This window comes from Carassius auratus, unplaced genomic scaffold (genome assembly GCF_003368295.1).
Source record: "Carassius auratus strain Wakin unplaced genomic scaffold, ASM336829v1 scaf_tig00216160, whole genome shotgun sequence".
In the NCBI taxonomy this organism is placed as follows: Eukaryota; Metazoa; Chordata; class Actinopteri; order Cypriniformes; family Cyprinidae; genus Carassius; species Carassius auratus.
Window position 1 is genome coordinate 348,281 of NW_020528434.1, and position 21,668 is coordinate 369,948.

The 21,668-nt window shown below is 40.4% G+C and overlaps 1 pseudogene; it reads right to left on the bottom strand.

Moving 5' to 3' along the window:
- Positions 1-3,206: 3,206 nt before the first annotated feature.
- LOC113097234 (cytosolic sulfotransferase 3-like) overlaps positions 3,207-21,668 on the bottom strand; it is a 30,899-nt pseudogene continuing 12,437 nt past the window's right edge.

Below are 21,668 nucleotides of genomic sequence, written 5' to 3' on the forward strand. Positions count from 1 at the left end.
TCTGTAAAGACCTTGTTCAGACGACCACCAGATCAAGACCACAGGAAGCAGGTGATTCTTCTGACTTTGCTGCAGCCTGGAATTGAACTGCTGGTTTCGTCTGGTCAGAGGAGAACTGGCCCCCCAACTGAACCTGGTTTCTCCCAAGGTTTTTTCTCCATTCTGTCACCAATGGAGTTTTGGTTCCTTGCCGCTGTTGCCTCTGGCTTGCTAACCTGGGGTCACTTCATCTACAGTGATATCGTTGACTTGATTGCAAATTAATGCACAGACACTATTTAAACTGAACAGAGATGACATGACTGAATTCAATGATTAACTGCCTTTAACTGTCATTTTGCATTATTGAATGTTGTTCAGATGCTTTGACGCAATGTATTCTGTTTAAAGCACTATAGGAATGAAGGTGACGACTTGACCAGTCATTCATTAATGAGATACTTCATGATTTGTTAAATCAACATGTGATTGCTCATATCGATGACATCTTAATCTATTACAAGTCAGAAACAGAGCACATCCAACACATCAAGATGGTTCTTTCACATCTCCTCGAGAATCAACTCTTTGTCAAAGCAGAGAAATGTGAGTTCCACATTAAAAAAATATATATTTCTGGGGTATAACATCAGCCATAAAGGTGTAGAAATGGATGAATCCAAAGGTAAGGCAATCAGCAAATGGCCAAAACCCACTACCATCAATAAACTGCAGAGGTTCTTGCTTAACCAACTGGACCTCATCTACACGCGCTGTTGCTCTGTGGACAATTCTTCAGTTGCTCCACTGCACACCTCAGACCACTTCCTCATTACTACTAACCTAGCACTTACTCCAGAAGTCTCCTGTCCAATCATCCTACTACTTGTCCACTTGATCTGATCCCCACTCACCTCCTTCAAGCGATCTCTTCTTCAGTCATACCTTCGCTTACTCACATTATCAACTCTTCTCTTCACTCTGGAACATTTCCCTCAGCATTCAAGCAGGCTCGGGTAAGCCCACTGCTCCAGAAACCATCTCTGAATCCAGCGCTTCTTGAAAACCGCAGACCGGTATCCCTTTTTCCACTCATTGCAAAGACACTTGAGGGAGCTGTGTTCAACCTGCTTTCTATGTTCCTTGTACAGAACAACCTCCTGGACAGCAACCATTCTGGCTTCAAAAGTGACCTCTCAACTGAGACTGCTCTGCTCTCGGTTACTGAAGCCCTGTGACTAGCAAGAGCAGCTTCAAAATCCTCGGGATTCATCTTACTGGACCTGTCTGCTGCTTTTGACACTTTTAATCACCAGATTCTCCTATCCACCCTCAGAAAAATGGGTATCTCTGGAACTGCACTCCTGTGGGTTAAGTCCTACCTCTCTGACAGGTCCTTCAGTGTGTCTTGGAGAGGTGATGTTTCAAAGTCACACCACCTTGCTAGTGGGGTTCCTCAAGGCTCAGTTCTTGGACCACTTCTCTTCTCCATCATTCAGAAGCATGGCTTTTCTTATCACTGCTACGCTGATGACACCCAACTCTACTTCTCATTCCAGCCAGATGACCCGACGGTAGCTGCTCGCATTTCAGCCTGTCTGAGTGACATTTCTAGCTGGATGAATGACCATCACCTTCAGCTTAACCTTACCAAGACAGAATTCCTGGTGATTCCAGCTAACCCATTGCTTCATCACAGCTTCTCTATACTGCTGGGCTCATCAACCATTACTCCTTCGAAAACAGCCAGAAACCTAGGAGTTGTGATTGATCATCAGTTAAGCTTCACAGACCACATTGCTACAACGACCCCATCCTGCAGGTTTGCCTTCTACAACATTAGGAAGATTAGACCCTTCCTGTCAGAGCAAGCAACCCAACTTCTTGTCCAAGCTCTTGTTCTCTCCAGACTGGAATATTGTAATGCTCTCCTGGCGGGCCTTCCTGCATGTACTGTCAAGCTTCTGCAATTGATCAAGAATGCAGCAGTGAGGGTTGTCTTCAATGAGCCAAAAAAAGCTCATGTTACTCGTCTCCTCATCAGGTGACACTGGCTACCAGTAGCCGCTCGCATCAAATTCAAGGTACTGATGCTTGCCTACAAGTCGACCACTGGCACGGCACCAACATACCTTAAACTCACTGGTTAAATCTTATGTGCCCTCCAGAAGTTTGCGCTCTGCAAGTGAATGACGTCTTGTGGTGCCATCCCAAAGAAGTTCAAAATCACTTTCACGGACCTTTTCCTGGACTGTGCCCAGCTGGTGGAAGGACCTCCCAATCTCAATTCGTACAGCTGAGTCTTTACTCATTTTGAAGAAACATCTAAAGACTCATCTTTTTCGCCTGCACTTAAACAGCTAATACTAGCACTTTTCCTTTTATTGTCTTTTCATATATATATATATATATATATATATATATATATATATATATATATATATATATATATATATATATATATATATATATATATATATATAAACCTGGCTATGCATTCTATACTAGACTAACTGAGACTTGTCATGGCACTTGTATACTGTTGTTGTTCTCTTGTTGACCAGACTGCTTCTATTGTTCTCATTTGTAAGTCGCTTTGGATAAAAGCATCTGCTAAATGATTAAATGTAAATGTAAATGTAAAAAAAAAAAAAAACGAAAAAAAAAAAAAAACGGTCAATTTTTTCTGTACTAGACTAACTGAGACTTGTCATGGCACATGGTATTCTGTTGCTGTTCTCTTGTTGATCTGATTGCGTCTATTGTTCTCGTTTGTAAGTTGCTATGGATAAAAGAGTCTGCTAAATGATTAAATGTAAATGTAAATGTTAATGACATTTGTTAGTTTTTCCTCATTGAATAACATAATCGTATAAATTGGAAGTTTAATGACATCTATAAGTATTTTGTTTACATCAATGATCTGTTAATCATTTTGCAATGTTTGTTTATGCTTCATTAATGAAGCTTTTTGTCATTGTAAATGTCAAATTAAATTGAAGATTTTCGAAGTATATGATCATATGAATTGAAAGTTTAATGACAATTGTAAGCATTTCAGTTTACATTATACAATAATAATTGTGTGTTAATCAGTATGTAATATAAGTTCATTAGTCATGTTATACAGTACTGATTGTGTCCTTGAAGTTTTAGTCAAAGTCAAACAGGAAAATAATTTGTCAATAATACAAGAGGACTATAACAGTCAAATTTATTTATTTGTATTTTTTCTATAGCCAGAATCAGTTAATTGATGATTTAGTGTCGTCATCATCCAGTTCAGCTCTCTTCCAGTAGAAGTTCAAAGGGCCAGAGGAAACCAGAATGGTATGGTTTAATTTCAGACTGGCTGTGCTGAGGACTTGTCTGGTTCCCGTGGTTTTGATTGTCAAGGTAGTAAACATTAACAAGCACATTGTATCATAGCTATGTGAATATTTATTAACTAACAATCTGTTAAGCATTATATAACGTTTTACAATGATTTATTAATGAAAGTCAATGTGAAGTGTTTCCACTGGTTTTATATAAACAAATCAGCCTGTGAATGGCATAGTAATAGTTGTTTCTGCATACAGTATTACACTGGGAAAAATATTTGTAATATTAAATATTCTCTAAGTCAAAACAGAGAAGTCTTAATTAGGCTTTTGTCAGACTTGATTATTTTATTATTATTCTGGCAGAAGACCTAGATCTAGTATTAAATCTCAGTGCGGAACTTGACAGTAGTGTTCTTCATTTTTACTTTGTAGACCTCATCAAACTGTTCATTTTGTGCTACGGTGAAAAGATTTTTCCAGTCTCCAACTTTACCTTTTGGAAAGAAAACCAAAAGAAGATTATAGCAAGTGAAATAACTCAATTCAGAAGGACTAAATTAATTTGATTTTGTGGTTTGTTAACCTTTCCGCATGAAGGGTGAGATCTTGAAATCCATGACTGGGAGAGTGGAATAGTTGGTCATCTTGTTCTGTTTCATGGCATCAAACTGAACCCCTTTAGTTATTTTCTCCCTCTGTTCAGCTGGAATGGACAAACCCAAGAAGGAACACAAACGTTCCACCTCACGTCCTGTGTCCTAAGGAAGACATGCACATCTGACATACTTTACAGATTTTATGCTAATATATTTAATAAAATGTTTTTTTTATATAATGAACTTACTTCAACCAAATCCTCATAGAACATGTATATTAGGTTAGAATAAGTCTGTTCTTTCTCCCACCATCCACTGACATGGTCGTACCAAGGACCAAACACATCTATAGGGTAATTGTGGATGTTAAAACAAATTCTTTAGTGAAACATTTAATGATAAATGAAATACAGCCAAGTATGGTGACCCATACTCAGAATTCGTGCTTTGCTTTTAACCCGTCCAAAGTGCACCCACACAGCAGTGAACACACACCCTGAGCAGTGGGCTGCCATTTATGCTGCGGCGCACACACACAGCACTGAATACACGCACACAACGTAAACACACACCCGTAGCAGTGGGCATCCATTTATGCTGTGGTGCCCGGGGAGCAGTTGGGGGTTCAGTGCCTGTACATGCACTCCCCCCACCTCAATTCCTGCCGGCCCAAGACTCGAACTCATTCCCTTGGATTGTGAATCCAACTCTCTAACCATTAGGCCACGCACATAATAGAGCAATCAAATCACTTTACTCTCTTAATGTTTATGTATTGCAGAATATAGATTTTATGGGGGTTGGGGGGGCGGCAAGTTAGTAAATTGTTAGTTATGGAATTGGTGCAATTGTAGTGCTTAGCCAAGTGCTAAATACTCTCAGCATGTTTTTGTAGCGTTGAGTAATGTAGCCTATCACAGACATATCTGTTGGTCTCTTGAATGCAGTGGCCAATCAGAAACGTTTTGTCAGAATTCACTCACCATTAAAACAGTTCGCGACATGAGCAAGATCTAATTCATGGACCAAAAGAGTGTGCAAACTTTACTGAGATCAGGACATAGCAACCAGTTATTTAATTGAGTTTCCAGTCATGGACAGAAGAAAGTTCAGCAATGAATGATATGCGACTTATGACAGAATATTGTCCCAAAACTGCTCTTTTATTTTTTTCCTTGACGTGGGAAAAATACACAGAAAACTTCAGTGAACATCAGAAAAGCAGCGTGCACATTTCTCGTTTAAAATTAAAGGCCATCAACTGACAAACGGGAAGCATTGCCATTCAAGTCAGCAGCAAGAGTCAAAGCTCCACAGTTTACTTAATGGTTGAAACCTCTTTAAGTTATTATTGACTGTGTTGTATTGACTGCTTTAATGTGTTGCAATGCAATATGACATTGTTTTGATGCTTACATCAGAAAAAAAAAATACTTTGCTTTTAATTATATATTTTTTTTCTTTATTTTTTTTTTTTTGCCCCCTTGACACAAGAGTCAAATATCACCCATGATTGTATGTTTATGTAAAAATTATTTATGATCTATATTATAATGGTTCTGTAAGGCATTTTACCAAAATCTTGCTAAACACTTTTTGTCCTGATGATTGAAAACATTTTTATTCAGATTTTGAAAAAATATCCGCCCCAGCTTGGCATGAAATAGAAAGGATGCCCTTTCTTTTTCCACTGTCATGCTATGAAATCAGAATAAATATTGTATTAATTAATATTTTCCCTAAATGTAAGCAGGGTGATTCAATGTTGAGTGGTGCTCAAGTTAAAAAGCAAAAAGGCTGAAAAGTAAGTTTAGTAATATCCACATTATTGTTGAACAATACGATGTTGTTTCATTATTTAACTTTTCAAATATTCTACTTACTCTTTCCTTCCATAAATGTCTGTAAGTACGTGTTCCAGTCTCGTGGTTCAGGCTGCGCCATGTTCATCCGATCAAAATGAAAATAGGAAACTGCATTGTCTTTTGCATTCCGTGCTACATACACAATCTGAATGAGTGCAAAAAAAAAAAAAAAAAAAGACAAGAAACAAGATATTCATTATATTCAGCTAATAACGCAACTATTGCTGTCCCAATCAGATGTAGTCAAAATTCGCCTGCAATACAGACCATAACTTTATTTTTTTATGAAGTTTCTAATGCTGTTCTGAGACAGTCATTTTCCAAGTCAAACTGACTTGCCTGTTTCAAGAGCAAAGTTCAATTATGTGCTGTAGTAAACTGCTAATTAAGCCCACCATAATTAGCAGTTTAATATTAATTAACAGTTTACACTTTTCTGAAAATTACCTTTGTCAAAGAAAAATTGCCTTTGTTTAGCGTTTGTCTACCTCTGATTTATGTATAGTTGTTAGGCTCTCCATGAGCCTCCTTCATAGCTATCTTGAATATAGGCCTCCTCTCACTTTAGTATATCCATCATGCTGATGCCTTCATCCTTAGAGCCAAATCATGCAGTGTTGCCAGGTTGTTAGGCTACCTTAGAGTCTCTTCGTTAGCTGCCTTTAGATAGGTGTATTATTAGGCTTCCTTTCACTATAGAGAGTCTTCCTGCTGAGGCCTCTGTTCCCTAGAGCCCCACCTGGACAGCAGTTGTTAGGCTCTCTGTAAGTCTCATTGATAGCTGTCATGTTTGTTGGATGTGGTCATACCTCATCTTGTTTCAGAGAGTTGTCACGCTTAGGCCTCCATCCTTTGAGCTCAGTCAGGCAGTAATGCCAAGCTATCAGGCTCTCTGTGAGCCTCCTTGGCTAGTTACATCTGCAGAGGAGTTTTTCAAAGCTTCCTCTGACTATAAGAGTCTTATTGCTGACTAGATAATAATCTGAGATATTATTGCTCTATTGCAGAATTTCAACACCATTAACATCAATTCCATATGATAGTATTAATTCTAAAGTATTATTATGACAATGAGTAGGTCCTGACATGTGTTGTCTAACCTCAGTAGAGTTTAGAATGTCTATAAATACTGATCCAAATGCATCTTTTTCATTATTTACATGAGTATTAAAATTAAGATATTATCTGCATCCAGCACTAACTCAGATAAAAAGTCCCTTGATCACACTCAGCTCTGTTCTGATGTTGTAGTACTGAGAACATTTTCTTCAAGCCCAGCTAATTCAGATGTATAAAGACCTGTTGCAGATATCTGTCTTTCTCAGTCTCCACTGCAATTAGATCGAGCTTCGTGTCTATGACCGGAAGAGTTTCAGCTACCATATTTTCATGCTGAGTCACCTCAACATCTTTTGAGATTTCAGCATGCTTTCCACTCCATACTGCAGCTATGGAGCATCTGCCAGAGCAATGTACTTCCCTTGAGTATAAAATGGCTCCATGTCATACCTCGGCAGACACATCATTAGTCGTTGAATTCTTGGAGACATTTGATTTAAGTTCTTAAGACTATATTATTATTATGGCTTTTTATGGTTTGTGATCAGTCTCTGCCACAAATGTCGGTAAACCATACATATAGCTATGCAATCTATGTCTGTTCACTTTTCAGAGTGCCATCAGTCAAATCTATTCCACTTTATAAACTTTATAAATTTAGGGCATTTCACATTTTAGCCACAGCCTTGACTTCCACGCTGCTGCTTCCTCAAATCCATTCCACTTGGCTGATTCAGAGTCCATATAAATTAAACTCCAGTCCGTGTTTTCAGTACTTCAGTACTCTCGCTACACAGTAAGATAAACAAAACATCAGATCAAACAAAGCATCTTTGCCGCTCAGGTTAGTCTGGCTGTGTGTTCAAATAGGCTACTGTCACTAAACAAGCTGCTATTTAACTGAATGCTCATTATTTGTTCGCCTGTTGCTTTTAAAGGCATCATATAGTCTTTTTTGCAGCACTGAATAACAGTTACATTTACACTATGTTGGACCCACCCACATTTTTGTTGCTTCTGATGCCCATGCTCTCAAGCACACTGTTTTTAAAGAAAAGTTTGGTACAAACTTTCCAACAAACCTGATCATCCCCATGACTCTTAGTACAGCTTTTCTTTCTGTGGGACTGGACATTTAGAGTATTGCTTATACTTTACTCTTATCTGGTTCCACTCCCCCTTCCATCAGCTTGTCTCCAAGAAACATTATTTCCTTAACTTCAAACTGACATTTGTCCTTATTCAATTTCAGGCCATACTTCCTTACTTGCTGTAAGAACTACCATGAACCTTTTGTTGTGCTTTTCAATTCTGGGTCCCTACAACATAATATCATCTTCATAAACACGCACACCCTTGATGCCATACCTAATTGTATGGTCCATGGCCATACTCAAGAAGCAATATCAACTGAAGGGTGTGTTAAATGTGCAATACCCTGTGCTGCCGTTATTTAGCCAAAAGCTCTGAGATGCATCCATCTTCATAAAGAACTTTGCATATGCCATCTTGCTTATGATTTCTTCTTGCGTCAGAGTTTGATAATGTTCTCACTTAAAGTTTTCATTTTAAGTCCTTTGGTTCCACACATGTAGATCACTATTTGCTTTTTTCATGCACACCATTGAATTGACCCAATCTGTAGGCTCATCCACTTTTTTATGACTCTCATTGATGTAATTCTTTCCAGCTCTTACCTAAGCTTTTCAGAAAAAAGTTCCAGAAGCCATCTTGGGGCTGTGTATCTTTTTTTTTAACTGTATTTTGTAGATGAATGGTAATTCTCTGAACCCATCAGAAATGTCAGGAAACTGCTTCACTATATTTTCCACAATGTTTCTCCATTATTTATGATTTATATTCTTTTCACTAGACCTAGGTCTTCACATTACTTGTCTCCCAACACCAAATCATGTCCACCTGAAACAACCAGAATATCATAACATGAGGTGATATTCTTTATTTTGTTATTTGTTTTTGTCTTGAGTCAGCATGTTCCTTTTGTTGGGTATTCTGGCCATTATAGGCTTTGAGTTGCACCATTTTCTGTTTTATACATGGCTTGATTGTCATTGCTCTGAAATTATCCTCTGAAATCAGGCTGACTTTTGCTTGAATGACACAATTATTGAATTTCTTTCCATCAGTATGTTCTGTTCTTTCCGGACTGGAATCGGCCTGTGCCACCATTCCAACAAAGAATGCGTCGCTGGGCATTGCTTTGGTGTTTTTTTTTTTTTTCTGTCACATCTCTTACAGTTAAACAGTTCCTTCTACTTTGTTGTTTCAATTTACCCATTCTGCATTCCTGCATCTTGTCTGTTACTTCAGTCACAGCTGAACTCTCACTTCCACTCATCTTGGCGTTTTCATAAACAGAGCTGAAGAGCTATCTCACTGGCATGACATATCCACACAGCTTCATTCAAAGTAAGCTCAGTCTCTCTCTAGTGCCTCTCCCTCGCTTTTTCATCACTGATGACAAACACAGTTTGGTCAAGACTCGGATCTCGCAACAGTCCGAAATTGCATGTCCTTGCTTTCAACTTTAAATCCATTAATAAACTGTCTCTCCTTGTTGCTAAATATGAGAAACAAAGCATAACTTTCAAAAGTGTTTTTTTTTTGGCAAGCAATTTGAATCAAACTTCTCAATTACCACGTCACATTTGCCTTTGTATTTGGCCTGTTCAAACACAAGCATGTTAAACATCTCTATAGATTGAAGTCCCACAACAGTGAGTAGCAGTGCAATCTGACACATTATCAAGGCCCACTGCTTGCAGGTACAGCTTAAATCTTCTTTAAACATTCTCCATTCACAATCAATATTCCAAGTCCAGTACACAGCTCTAGGTGGTTTAACACTTTCCAAGGCGACTGTGGGTGTCGGTGATCATTACCAACTCATAGTATCATGTATTGATTTCTTGATTCAGTAAAGAAACAGTTTTGTAACAAACTATTTTTTATTATATTTTCAGGACAGGAACACAGGTTCACTTCTGATTCATGATCTAGGCGCTCATAGTTAGGCCTCCTCTCACTTCAGTTGTCATGTTAAGGCCACTTTCCTTGGAGCCCGAATAAGGGTTGTGCTAGGTTGTTATTCTCTCTGGGGCTTCCCTGGTTACTGCCCTTAATTAAGACAGTTTATTAGGCCTCCCCTCACTATTAGAGTAATCCTTTTGGCAGTTTTCCACAAGTTCATCAAACTACCGCAGTAAGAATATTTCATCAAGCACGGTGAGCAATGGCTTCTCCTACAATTGTTATTTGCACCTCTTGCCACATGTACAGTTTATCTATCTCTGTCGCTGATGAGGGATTCACATGTGATAAATGCAGGGAAATAGTTAGGCTGACAGAGAAGATTTCAGAATTAGAGACACGCATCCAGACTTTAATTGAGGACAGTAAGAATGTTAGGGCTCTAGATATGGCTTTGGATGCGTCTAGCTCAGGGACTCCTGTACATTGTCCGGTTCCAGCAGAGCCCCTGCAGCAGGGCAACTGGGTGACGGTGAGGCAGCGTAGTCGTGGGTCAAAACACCGCTCTTCTGTTCCGATCAAAACATTAAACAGGTTCTCCCCACTCAGTGATGCACCCACTGAGAAACCTGATGAAAGTGCTCTAGTTATTGGTGATTCTATTGTACGGAACGTGAATATAGAGACACCAGCCACCATAGTCAAATGTTTACCAGGAGCCAGAGCGCCTGACATCTTGGCAAATTTAAAAGTGCTGGCTAATGCTAAGCGTAAATACAGTAAGATTGTTATTCATGCCGGCGCTAATGATGTTCGACTTCGCCAGTCGGAGATCACTAAAAATAACTTTAAAGAGGTGTGTGAACTTGCAAGCACGATGTCAGACACTGTAATATGCTCTGGTCCCCTGCCTGCTTACCGTGGTGACGAGATGCATAGCAGATTGTCATCACTCAATGGCTGGATGTCTAAGTGGTGCCCACAGAATAACATAGGTTTCATAGACAATTGGACGAGCTTTTGGGGCAGACCTGACCTGTTTAAAAGAGATGGTCTTCATCCCTCCTGGGGTGGTGCTGCTCTTCTGTCTAGAAATATGGCATATAGTCTTAGTGTTTATACTTGACTAACTGGGGCCCAGGTCAGGAAGCAGACAGACTGGCTAAACCGACCGTCTGCTAGCTGCCTCCCGTCACAGAGGTCAGTTAATTCTCAGCACATAGAGACTCTTTCCCCTAGATATCACACTATAGAGACTGTGTCTGTTCCCCGAACTAGAAAATACCAAAAACGTCCAAACCAAGTTAAGGTTAACAATTTAATTGAGGTTCAACAAATAAAAAACAAATGCAATATGGATAAACAAATGATAAAGATTGGCTTATTGAATATTAGATCCATTTCTACGAAAACACTTTTTGTAAATAATATGATAACTGATCATAATATAGATGTGCTCTGTTTGACAGAAACTTGGCTAAAACCTGATGATTACATTATTTTAAATGAGTCCACCCCCCAAGATTATTGTTATAAACACGAGCCGCATCTAAAAGGCAAAGGGGGAGGAGTTGCTTCAATTTATAACAACGTTTTCAGGATTTCTCAGAGGGCAGGCTTCAAGTATAACTCGTTTGAAGTAATGGTGCTTCATATAACATTATCCAGAGAAACCAATGTTAATGATAAATCCCCTGTTATGTTTCTACTGGCTACTGTATACAGGCCACCAGGGCACCATACAGACTTTATTAAAGAGTTTGGTGATTTTACATCCGAGTTAGTTCTGGCTGCAGATAAAGTCTTAATACTTGGTGATTTTAATATCCATGTCGATAATGATAAAGATGCATTGGGATCAGCATTTATAGACATTCTGAACTCTATTGGTGTTAGACAACATGTTTCAGGACCTACTCATTGTCAAAATCATACTCTAGATTTAATACTGTCACATGGAATTGATGTTGATAGTGTTGAAATTATTCAGCCAAGTGATGATATCTCAGATCATTATTTAGTTCTGTGTAAACTTCATATAGCCAAAATTGTAAATTCTACTTCTTGTTACAAGTATCGAAGAACCATCACTTCTACCACAAAAGACTGCTTTTTAAGTTATCTTCCTGATGTATCTGAATTCCTTAGCATATCCAAAACCTCAGAACAACTTGATGATGTAACAGAAACTATGGACTCTCTATTTTCTAGCACTTTAAATACAGTTGCTCCTTTACGCTTAAGGAAGGTTAAGGAAAACAGTTTGACACCATGGTATAATGAGCATACTCGCACCCTAAAGAGAGCAGCCCGAAAAATGGAGCGCAGCTGGAGGAAAACAAAACTAGAGGTATTTCGTATTGCTTGGCGGGAAAATGGCATATCCTATAGAAAAGCATTAAAAACTGCTAGATCTGATTACTTTTCTTCTCTTTTAGAAGAAAACAAACATAACCCCAGGTATTTATTCAATACAGTGGCTAAATTAACGAAAAATAAAGCCTCAACAAGTGTTGACATTTCCCAACACCACAACAGTAATGACTTTATGAACTACTTTACTTCTAAAATCGATACTATTAGAGATAAAATTGCAACCATTCAGCCGTCAGCTACCGTATCACATCAGACAGTGCACTATAGACCCCCTGAGGAACAGTTCCACTCATTCTCTACTATAGGAGAGGAAGAATTGTATAAACTTGTTAAATCATCTAAACCAACAACATGTATGTTAGACCCTATACCATCTAAGCTCTTAAAAGAGGTGCTTCCAGAAGTCATAGGTCCTCTTCTGACTATTATTAATTCCTCATTGTCATTAGGATATGTCCCCAAAACCTTCAAACTGGCTGTTATTAAGCCTCTCATAAAAAAGCCACAACTTGACCCCAGAGAACTTGTTAATTATAGACCAATCTCGAATCTCCCTTTTCTGTCCAAGATACTAGAAATGTGGTATCCTCACAATTATATTCCTTCTTAGAGAATAATGGTATATGTGAGGATTTCCAGTCAGGATTTAGACCGTATCATAGTACTGAGACTGCTCTCCTTAGAGTTACAAATGATCTGCTCTTATCATCTGATCGTGGGTGTATCTCTCTATTAGTTTTATTGGATCTTAGTGCTGCGTTTGACACAATTGACCACAACATTCTTTTGCATAGACTTGAACACTTTGTTGGCATCAGTGGAAGTGCATTAGCATGGTTTAAATCGTACTTATATGACCGCCATCAGTTCGTAGCAGTGAATGAAGATGTATCATATCGATCACAAGTGCAGTATGGAGTACCTCAAGGCTCAGTACTAGGGCCGCTACTCTTCACGCTTTATATGTTACCCTTGGGAGATATCATCAGGAAACATGGTGTTAGCTTTCACTGTTACGCTGATGATACGCAGCTCTATATTTCCTCGCAGCCCGGTGAAACACACCAATTTGAAAAACTAATGGAATGCATAGTCGATATAAAAAATTGGATGACGAGTAATTTCTTACTGCTAAATTCAGAAAAAACAGAGGTGTTAATCATAGGGCCTAAAATCTCTGCTTGTAATAACCTAGAACACTGTCTAAGACTTGATGGTTGCTCTGTCAATTCTTCGTCATCAGTTAGGAACCTAGGTGTGCTACTTGATCGCAATCTTTCCTTAGAAAGCCACGTTTCTAGCATTTGTAAAACTGCATTTTTCAAAAATATATCTAAATTACGGCCAATGCTCTCAATGTCAAATGCAGAAATGTTAATCCATGCATTTATGACTTCAAGGTTAGACTATTGTAATGCTTTATTGGGTGGTTGTTCTGCACGCTTGGTAAACAAACTACAGCTAGTCCAAAATGCAGCAGCAAGAGGTCTTACTAGAACCAGGAAGTGTGACCATATTAGCCCGGTCCTGTCCACACTGCACTGGCTCCATATCAAACATCGTATAGATTTTAAAATATTGCTTATTACTTATAAAGCCCTGAATGGTTTAGCACCTCAGTATTTGAATGAGCTCCTTTTACATTATACTCCTCTACGTCCGCTACGTTCTCAAAACTCAGGCAATTTGATAATACCTAGAATATCAAAATCAACTGCGGGCGGCAGATCCTTTTCCTATTTGGCGCCTAAACTCTGGAATAACCTACCTAACATTGTTCGGGAGGCAGACACACTCTTGCAGTTTAAATCTAGATTAAAGACCCATCTCTTTAACCTGGCATACACATAACATACTAATATGCTTTTAATATCCAAATCCGTTAAAGGATTTTTAGGCTGCATTAATTAGGTAAACCGGAACCGGAAACACTTCACATAACACCGTACTTTCTACATCATTAGAAGAATGGCATCTACGCTAATATTTGTCTGTTTCTCTCTTGTTCCGAGGTCACCGTGGCCACGAGATCCAGTCTGTATCCAGATCAGAGGGTCACTGCAGTCGCCCGGATCCAGTACGTATCCAGACATGATGGTGGATAAGCACCTAGAAAGGACCTCTACTGCCCTGAAAGACAGCGGAGACCAGGACAACTAGAGCCCCAGATACAGATCCCCTGTAAAGACCTTGTCTCAGAGGACCACCAGGACTGGTCAGAGGAGAACTGACCCCCCAACTGAGCCTGGTTTCTCCCAAGGTTTTTTTCTCCATTCTGTCACCGATGGAGTTTCGGTTCCTTGCCGCTGTCGCCTCTGGCTTGCTTAGTTGGGGTCACTTCATCTACAGCGATATCATTGACTTGATTGCAAATAAATGCACAGACACTATTTAAACTGAACAGAGATGACATAACTGAATTCAATGATGAACTGCCTTTAACTATCATTTTGCATTATTGAGACACTGTTTTCCAAATGAATGTTGTTCAGTGCTTTGACGCAATGTATTTTGTTTAAAGCACTATATAAATAAAGGCGATTGATTGATTGATTGATTTTGAGGCCTCCCCTCCTAAGAGCTCCGCCTGAATAGGACATCAGAGTGTCCTCTCATTTTAGAGAGGACTTTGTCTCACTTTAGAGATTTGTCATACTGAGGCCTTCATTCTTAGAGCTCAGTTAGGCAGTGATACTGAGTTGCAGGTTCTCTTTGTGCTTTCTTGGTATTCCTGGGTTGTTAGGCCTTCTTTCACTAAAGAAAGTTGTTCTGCTAAGGTCTCCACTCCCCCGAGCTCCGCCTGGTTGCTAGCCCCATTCATAGGCCTCCTTGACAATAGTAGAATGTAGCTAGACTGTCTCTTACTTTTTCTAATTGTTGAATGTAGTTATGCCTCCTCTTGCTTTAGAGAGTCATCATACTGAGGCCTCTATTCTTAGAGCCCCAGTCAATGACTAAATTCCCTTAAAGATAATCTCTGGAATATCAATTCCTGAAAACCTGAAAACATTTTACTGAGTAATCAGCTTGGTGAAATTTAAGGCAAATCTATGTGCCTGTGACCAATATTTACCCAGGTTTGATCCAAAATAATTCAAAAATAGTTAAAAGTTAGCTATTAAAAAGAATACCTGAATAAGTTATCAAATAAAACATATAGTTTAAATTGTTACTGCCTTGAGTTATTATTTTGGAATAGGCCTAAATGTAAAATTGTTAAAGACATCCACTTAATGAGATTCATAATTGACAGAATATTGATTATATTGTTAAAATTAATGTAGAAATCTAAAATAGAATTGTTTCTCTCTCTCTCTCTCTCTCTGTATGTGTGTGTGTGTGTGTGTGTGTAAGTGATGTTTATTTATCCAAGAAAATGTGACTGGGACATGAATTTACATATTTGATAAAAAAATAAATAAAAAAAACCTTTGCCCCCTATTTTAAAACACCATTCACAAAAACATACACTTTCAACTTTCAATCTGTGAACTTGTCTCTCTCTTTCTTTTTAATTATGAGACACTTTTTTGTCATTGAATTATAAAAACATAAAATTATTGCACTGTAATTTTTATTACCAAAACTGTCAACATGATCCATCTAAATTGCAGAGCTTATGCAAACATATCCACATCATTCTGCTGGTTACTCACTCCTGTTATTTTTGTGCTTATTTTGTTATTAAGAGGAAAGGTCACAGCACATATTTACATCTAAATGTCACTCTCGGTAACATGGATGTTCGATATCAGTTCAAATATCACTTTGTATTTAACTAAGTTGAATTTCCAACTTATTTTAAGCAAAGAATGTAAAAATGCTAAATTCTTTAAAACAAATGTATAGGATGATCATAAACTGTGGTGGTTTAATGGCATGACACCTACTGCATCACTAAATGAAATAAAGCCCCATATACTTTACCTTTGAGTTTTGCTCCCAGAAGGATTTGGGCACAAGCTGAACAGGTAAATGAGTTTTGATGAGGCGAGGAGAGGTGGGCAGATCATCAGCCAGTTCTGTCCCTGTAAGTGAAAAATTTAATGTTCTAAATGAAATGTTCTAGTGGTCATTCCAGTGAAGCCACAACATACAGATAAGTATCATATAAACTGGTTATATAAACTGGTTATATATACATATACATATATATTAGTGGTGGGCATAGATTTTTTTTTTTTTAAATCTAGGTTAATCTATTTGAATACATTTGAATTCTGCCGAAGGCATTCAGAATATGTGTGCTACCCAAATAAAATAATGACTAAAAGTAACATTAAGTCTTTGAGAACGGGTTTCTCAAGCCAGGTGGTGCATTAGACCAGGGGCTCATCTCCTGTTTCCAAAATGCATCAAAAACTGCTTGAGAAAGATGTAAACGAATTCCACATTGCACAAGGTGCAAACAACCTTAAGCCTGTTTTACACATAATCCGTTTGCAGTGCGTATGCGTTTCATATTTTTTTTACGCACCCATGTTAACAGATTCCAGCATTCACGCAGAATAATACCTAAGTCATGGTATTGAAGGTAGAGAGAGAACTGTACATGCATTATTCAAGCAGAATAATACCTAAGTCATGGTATTGAAGGTAGAGAGAGAACTGTACATGCACTCCCCCTCCCTACAATTCCTGCTGGCCCGGGACTCGAACTCACAACCTTTCGATTGGGAGTCCGACTCTCTAACTATTAGGCCAAGACTTCCCACGACTTCCCCAAAGGTATGTGTCAGAACTCACGGGCGGGGTGATGTGAGCACCCAGGAAGCTATAAAAGCCCATGCCGCGCAGCTGGCATCAGCTTTGAGTACCAGCATGCGCCGGCAGGGGGGCTGGGGATATGGCATCGAGATGCAGCGTCTCGTTCCCTCGAGGAGCCATGGTTACATGCGTAACCTAGAGACGTTCCTCTTCAGGAATTCGAGCTGCATTGAAAACGCTATGCGAAAACTGTGCATTAAATATTTTAATGCTCAATGCAAAGCTAGCACAAGGGGCATGAACATGTGGTTGATATAAGAGACCACCGATGTGTTGTCAGTGCGCACCAACACATGGTGACCTCTCAGGTCTGGGAGGAAATATTTTAATGCTCAATGCACAGCTAGCTTCTCTAGCCAACTGATATGCCATGTCAGATGGCGACCGCTCCACAGACCGTGGGCAAGGTGACCACTCATGACCGCACCCCAGCCGGTGAGGGACGCGTCTGTCGCTTGCATTACATGGTGACAAGGAGCTCCCAACACCAGGCCCTAATTAAAGTACCAAGGTTTCTTTCACGTGTCTAAGGCACGGATGCATCGCTGTGTGACCTTGATATTCCGAAGTGGGGTCCCCCTCCGGGAAAATCCCTTGGTCTTGGTCTCATGTATAGCAGGCCAACAGGTTTCACGTTTGACGCAGCTGCCATCAGACCCTGCAGTCTCTAAAACTGTTTGACAGTGAGTGACTGGCCTTCTTTGACTCTCTTGAATGACGTGAGGATCGACTCAATACTAGCAGGAGACAGACGTGCCTGCATCGTGTCCCACACTACGCCTAGATAGGTGGTTCTCTGAACTGGAGAAAGTGCACTTTTTTGGCGAAAGTGGGACAGACATTGCGAGGAATGCTGGCAAAGACTCCCTCTCGAGGAGAGCCCTTCGGGATCGAAGCGTCCACACTGGCTCGTACACAGTGTAGGTAGTCGGCTCCCTCAAGAGCTTAAACAGCATACTTTGATCCCAAGCAGACCACGCACAGACTGTGATTATCCCCACTCGTGATGTAGCGAGGGCCGGGAGGAACACACAATCTGAAACGCGATCTGGATTCGCCTTTCAGAAGTTTCGTCTTAGCTTTGCTCTTTGACTATTGCTTACTCTTTGAGTAGCTAATAGTGACAAACAGCAATAAATAAGATTGACAAGACTGACAAGACCAGCTGCAAAGACTCATGTACTTTTATAGCGTCCTTGTCGCTTTGACGTCACACTGTTCCATGAGACAGATTACACATGATATTCAGAGTCGCCCATGCTAAACACGTTCCCCATAGTGTTTTTGACGCAGTTCGAGTTCCTGAAGATGATCTTAGTTTTGGCATCTGGCTATATAAGAGGGCATTTCGCCATAGGATCTCAGATCAGTTCTCCTTCAGTGACGAGGATATCCCTTCGCTGATCTCAGGGCCGCATACTCTTCGAGCTTTTCAGAGACCAGCGGAGATGCCAGCTCGTCCCCTGCTGACATCCGGCAAAGCCTAAAAAAGCTAATTTCTCTAAAAGAGCAAATTCACAATGTTATTTCAAATGCTTTTACATCCTGCATTATGTCTCTACACGATGATTATAGCCACTCAGAGTGTACTTCCTTCTTGGGTAAGCCCCATGCGGAAGCTGCTATGACCAAGATGGATTGTTCACATTGTGTGAACATGAGTCTCGCAACTCTGCACGCTCAGATCGCTTTCTTCTTTGAGAGCTAATCCTCCCTTCACGCCATCACATTTTCTTCCTCCCACGGATCTGTTAGGAAAAAACAGCAATACAAAGGGACTAAGTGCTCCAGACCTGTGCACCTCGCCCCCGCCAAGCAGAGAGGATTCTCCCATACTTTTTCAGCACATAGACCAGCGTCCCTCAGCTCACGCAGGTGACATGGTTTCATTTGGTCCAACAGAGAAAAGGTTAGTAGATGCTCTAATAGCATCAGAAGCGGAAGAGATTTTGCACTCCATTGCCAACCCCACCCCTTTGTCGTCTGCCAAGATCATTGACTCTAGGTGGTCACAAGACCATCCTCAATCTCAGACACATGAACAGTGCCCTCATGAAACGGCCGTTCAGAATGACTACACTGAAGCAGATCCTCTCACAAATCTGCCCAAGGGACTGGTTATTTTCACTGTATCTGAAATATACTTACTTTCACATCAAGATACTTTCCTCAGCATAGATGATTATTGAGATTCGCCTTCGAAGGAGTCGCTTATTACACGGTCCTTCCCTTCGGGCTGTCTCTGGATCCCTGCACTTTTATGAAGTGCAAGGATGTGGCCCTTTCCCCTCTGAGACAGATGGGAATCCGTATCCTTAATTTCCTTGATGACTGGCTTGTTTTAGCACAGTCAGAGGCCAAGCTGATAGCCCACAGGTCCCTCCTTCTCAGCCACTTAGCAACTGGTCCTCGGGATCAACTTTGCCAAGAGCGCTCTGTCTGCCAGCGAGTGGACTTCATTCCTGGGGGCAGTTTTCAACTCACTCCACATGAGGGCGATAGTCATGGCAGACTGTGCTCTTGCTATACAGCAGCTCACGGCTCGCGGCTTCCTTAAAAATTGGAGACTCCTATACCTCAAGAGGTTTCAAAGGATGCTGGGCCTCATGGCCTCTTCATCACCAGTACTTCAGTTGGGCCTGCTCAGAATGAGAACCCTTCAGTAATAGTTAAAATATCGAATTCCACCCAATGCTTGGCATCATGGACGCATCCGCATCAAGGTGGAACAGGCCTGCTTGATGGCCCTGGCCCCTTGGAAGGACCCACAGTGGTTTAAGCAGGGTGTGACTATGAGATTGGTTTACAGAAGGAAAGTGGTCTTGACAGATGCAGCCAAAACAGGTTGGGGAGCTCTGTGCAAAGGCAGGCCCCACGAATGGTCCAACCTCCTCCTGTATGCTTTTCCCCAATCACCCTTATCCCCCAGGCAATCAAGCGAGTCAGGGAGCACAAGCACATAGTGCTTCTAGTGGCCCCCGCTCTGGAAGAACCAATTTTCAGAGCCATCTCAAGTGCTTACGGCAGCTCCATGGCCCATTCCCCTGAGGCAGGACCTCTTCTCTCAGTCGAACAGAATGATTTGGCATCCTCAGCCTGAGCTGAGGGCACTGCACATATGGGCTCTCAACGGGAATCAGTAGATCTCACAGAGAGCATCATGCATACAATCTCACAATCTAGAGCCCTGTCAATAAGATGCCTATATGCCCTTAAATGGTCGATCTTCTCCGCCTGGTGTGAAACCCACAGCAAAGACCCAATAACATGTGACATATCGGTAATATTGACCTACGTACAAGAGCTGTTCCACAAGGGCTGCTCCCCTTCCATGCTCAAAGTCTATGTAGGAGCTATAGCAGTGTCTCTGTCACGGCCGGGATACAGGGACACACGGAGAGAGATCCAAATGCGGGTATGTCATTTATTAGGGGTAATCCAAAGAGAAAACAGTCCATGCAGGGGTCAAAACCAAAGATCAATCCAAACAACATAAAATGACAAGGACACAAAACGAGAACAAGACTTGAAATGGATGTGATAATTAAACAAGGACTCCGTGCCACATACTAAGACAGACAGGGTATAAATACACAGGGAGATGACAAACGCTAATGGGGAATTGACTGAGTGCAATGATTAATGACCAGTGACAGCTGAGTGCAATGATTAAACAGAGATCGTGGGGAATGTGGTTAATGAAGTGACAGACACCGTGGGGAAGGAGGACATATAGTGATTACCCAGGGAATCCAAACAAGACACTCTGACAGTCTCACACTTCTATAGCCGGACAGTCAGTGGGTAGGAACAACCTTGATGTCATTTTTCTAAGGGGGTACAGGAGGCGCCATCCACCCTGGCCCTCATGGGCTCCCCCTTTGAGCCACTCCAGTCTGCAAGCTTAAAAATACTGTCGCTGAAGAATGCTCTGCTGCTGGCACTAGCATCGTTAAGTGAGTAGGTGACTTGCAGGCTCTCTGGATAATCCCTGCATGTCTTGAGTTTGGGCCCAATGACATCCAAGGTCATCCTAAAGCCAAGAAATGGCTATGTCCCTATAGTGCCATTTAGAGCCCAAGCTATTACTCCCTCTGTACATCCTCCTTCTGAGGTGGACCAGGAGTTTAACATTCTCTGACCAGTTAGGGCATTGAGAATTTACATTGAGTCCTGCTCCCTTCAGACAGTCGAACAACTCTTCATATGCTTTGGCTTTTATCTTTTAAAATAAAAGTCTCGCATCAGAAAAATGTTAATAATTTTTTTGTTGTTGATGTCATTTCTTTTGCTGACAATCCACAAACCAGTGGTACTGATACTGATATAAAGTATATGCGGGGCAACCTCAGACAACAAAGAGAATTTACTTGGGCAACCAATAAAGAGCTGTTCACCAAGGATGATAAATATAAAGATGACGATGAAGATAAAGTTCTAAAAATCATTATCAATATTAAAGAATATCAGGGTCCACACCACAGCTATAACAAACTATGTTGGAATCACTTGGAATCACCTCCTCTTGTACTGATTGTGCCTTATCCAGCTTTGTTAAATTAAGTTCATACAATTCAAAAGTCTATTGCCCATGAATCAGACAATTTGACCAAAAATTCTACCTGCAAAATTAAGTCAACTCCAGAATAACAGTGTGGTTTTATCACTCAAATTAGCATGCAAAATCAACTTTGAACAAAGCTGTCTGT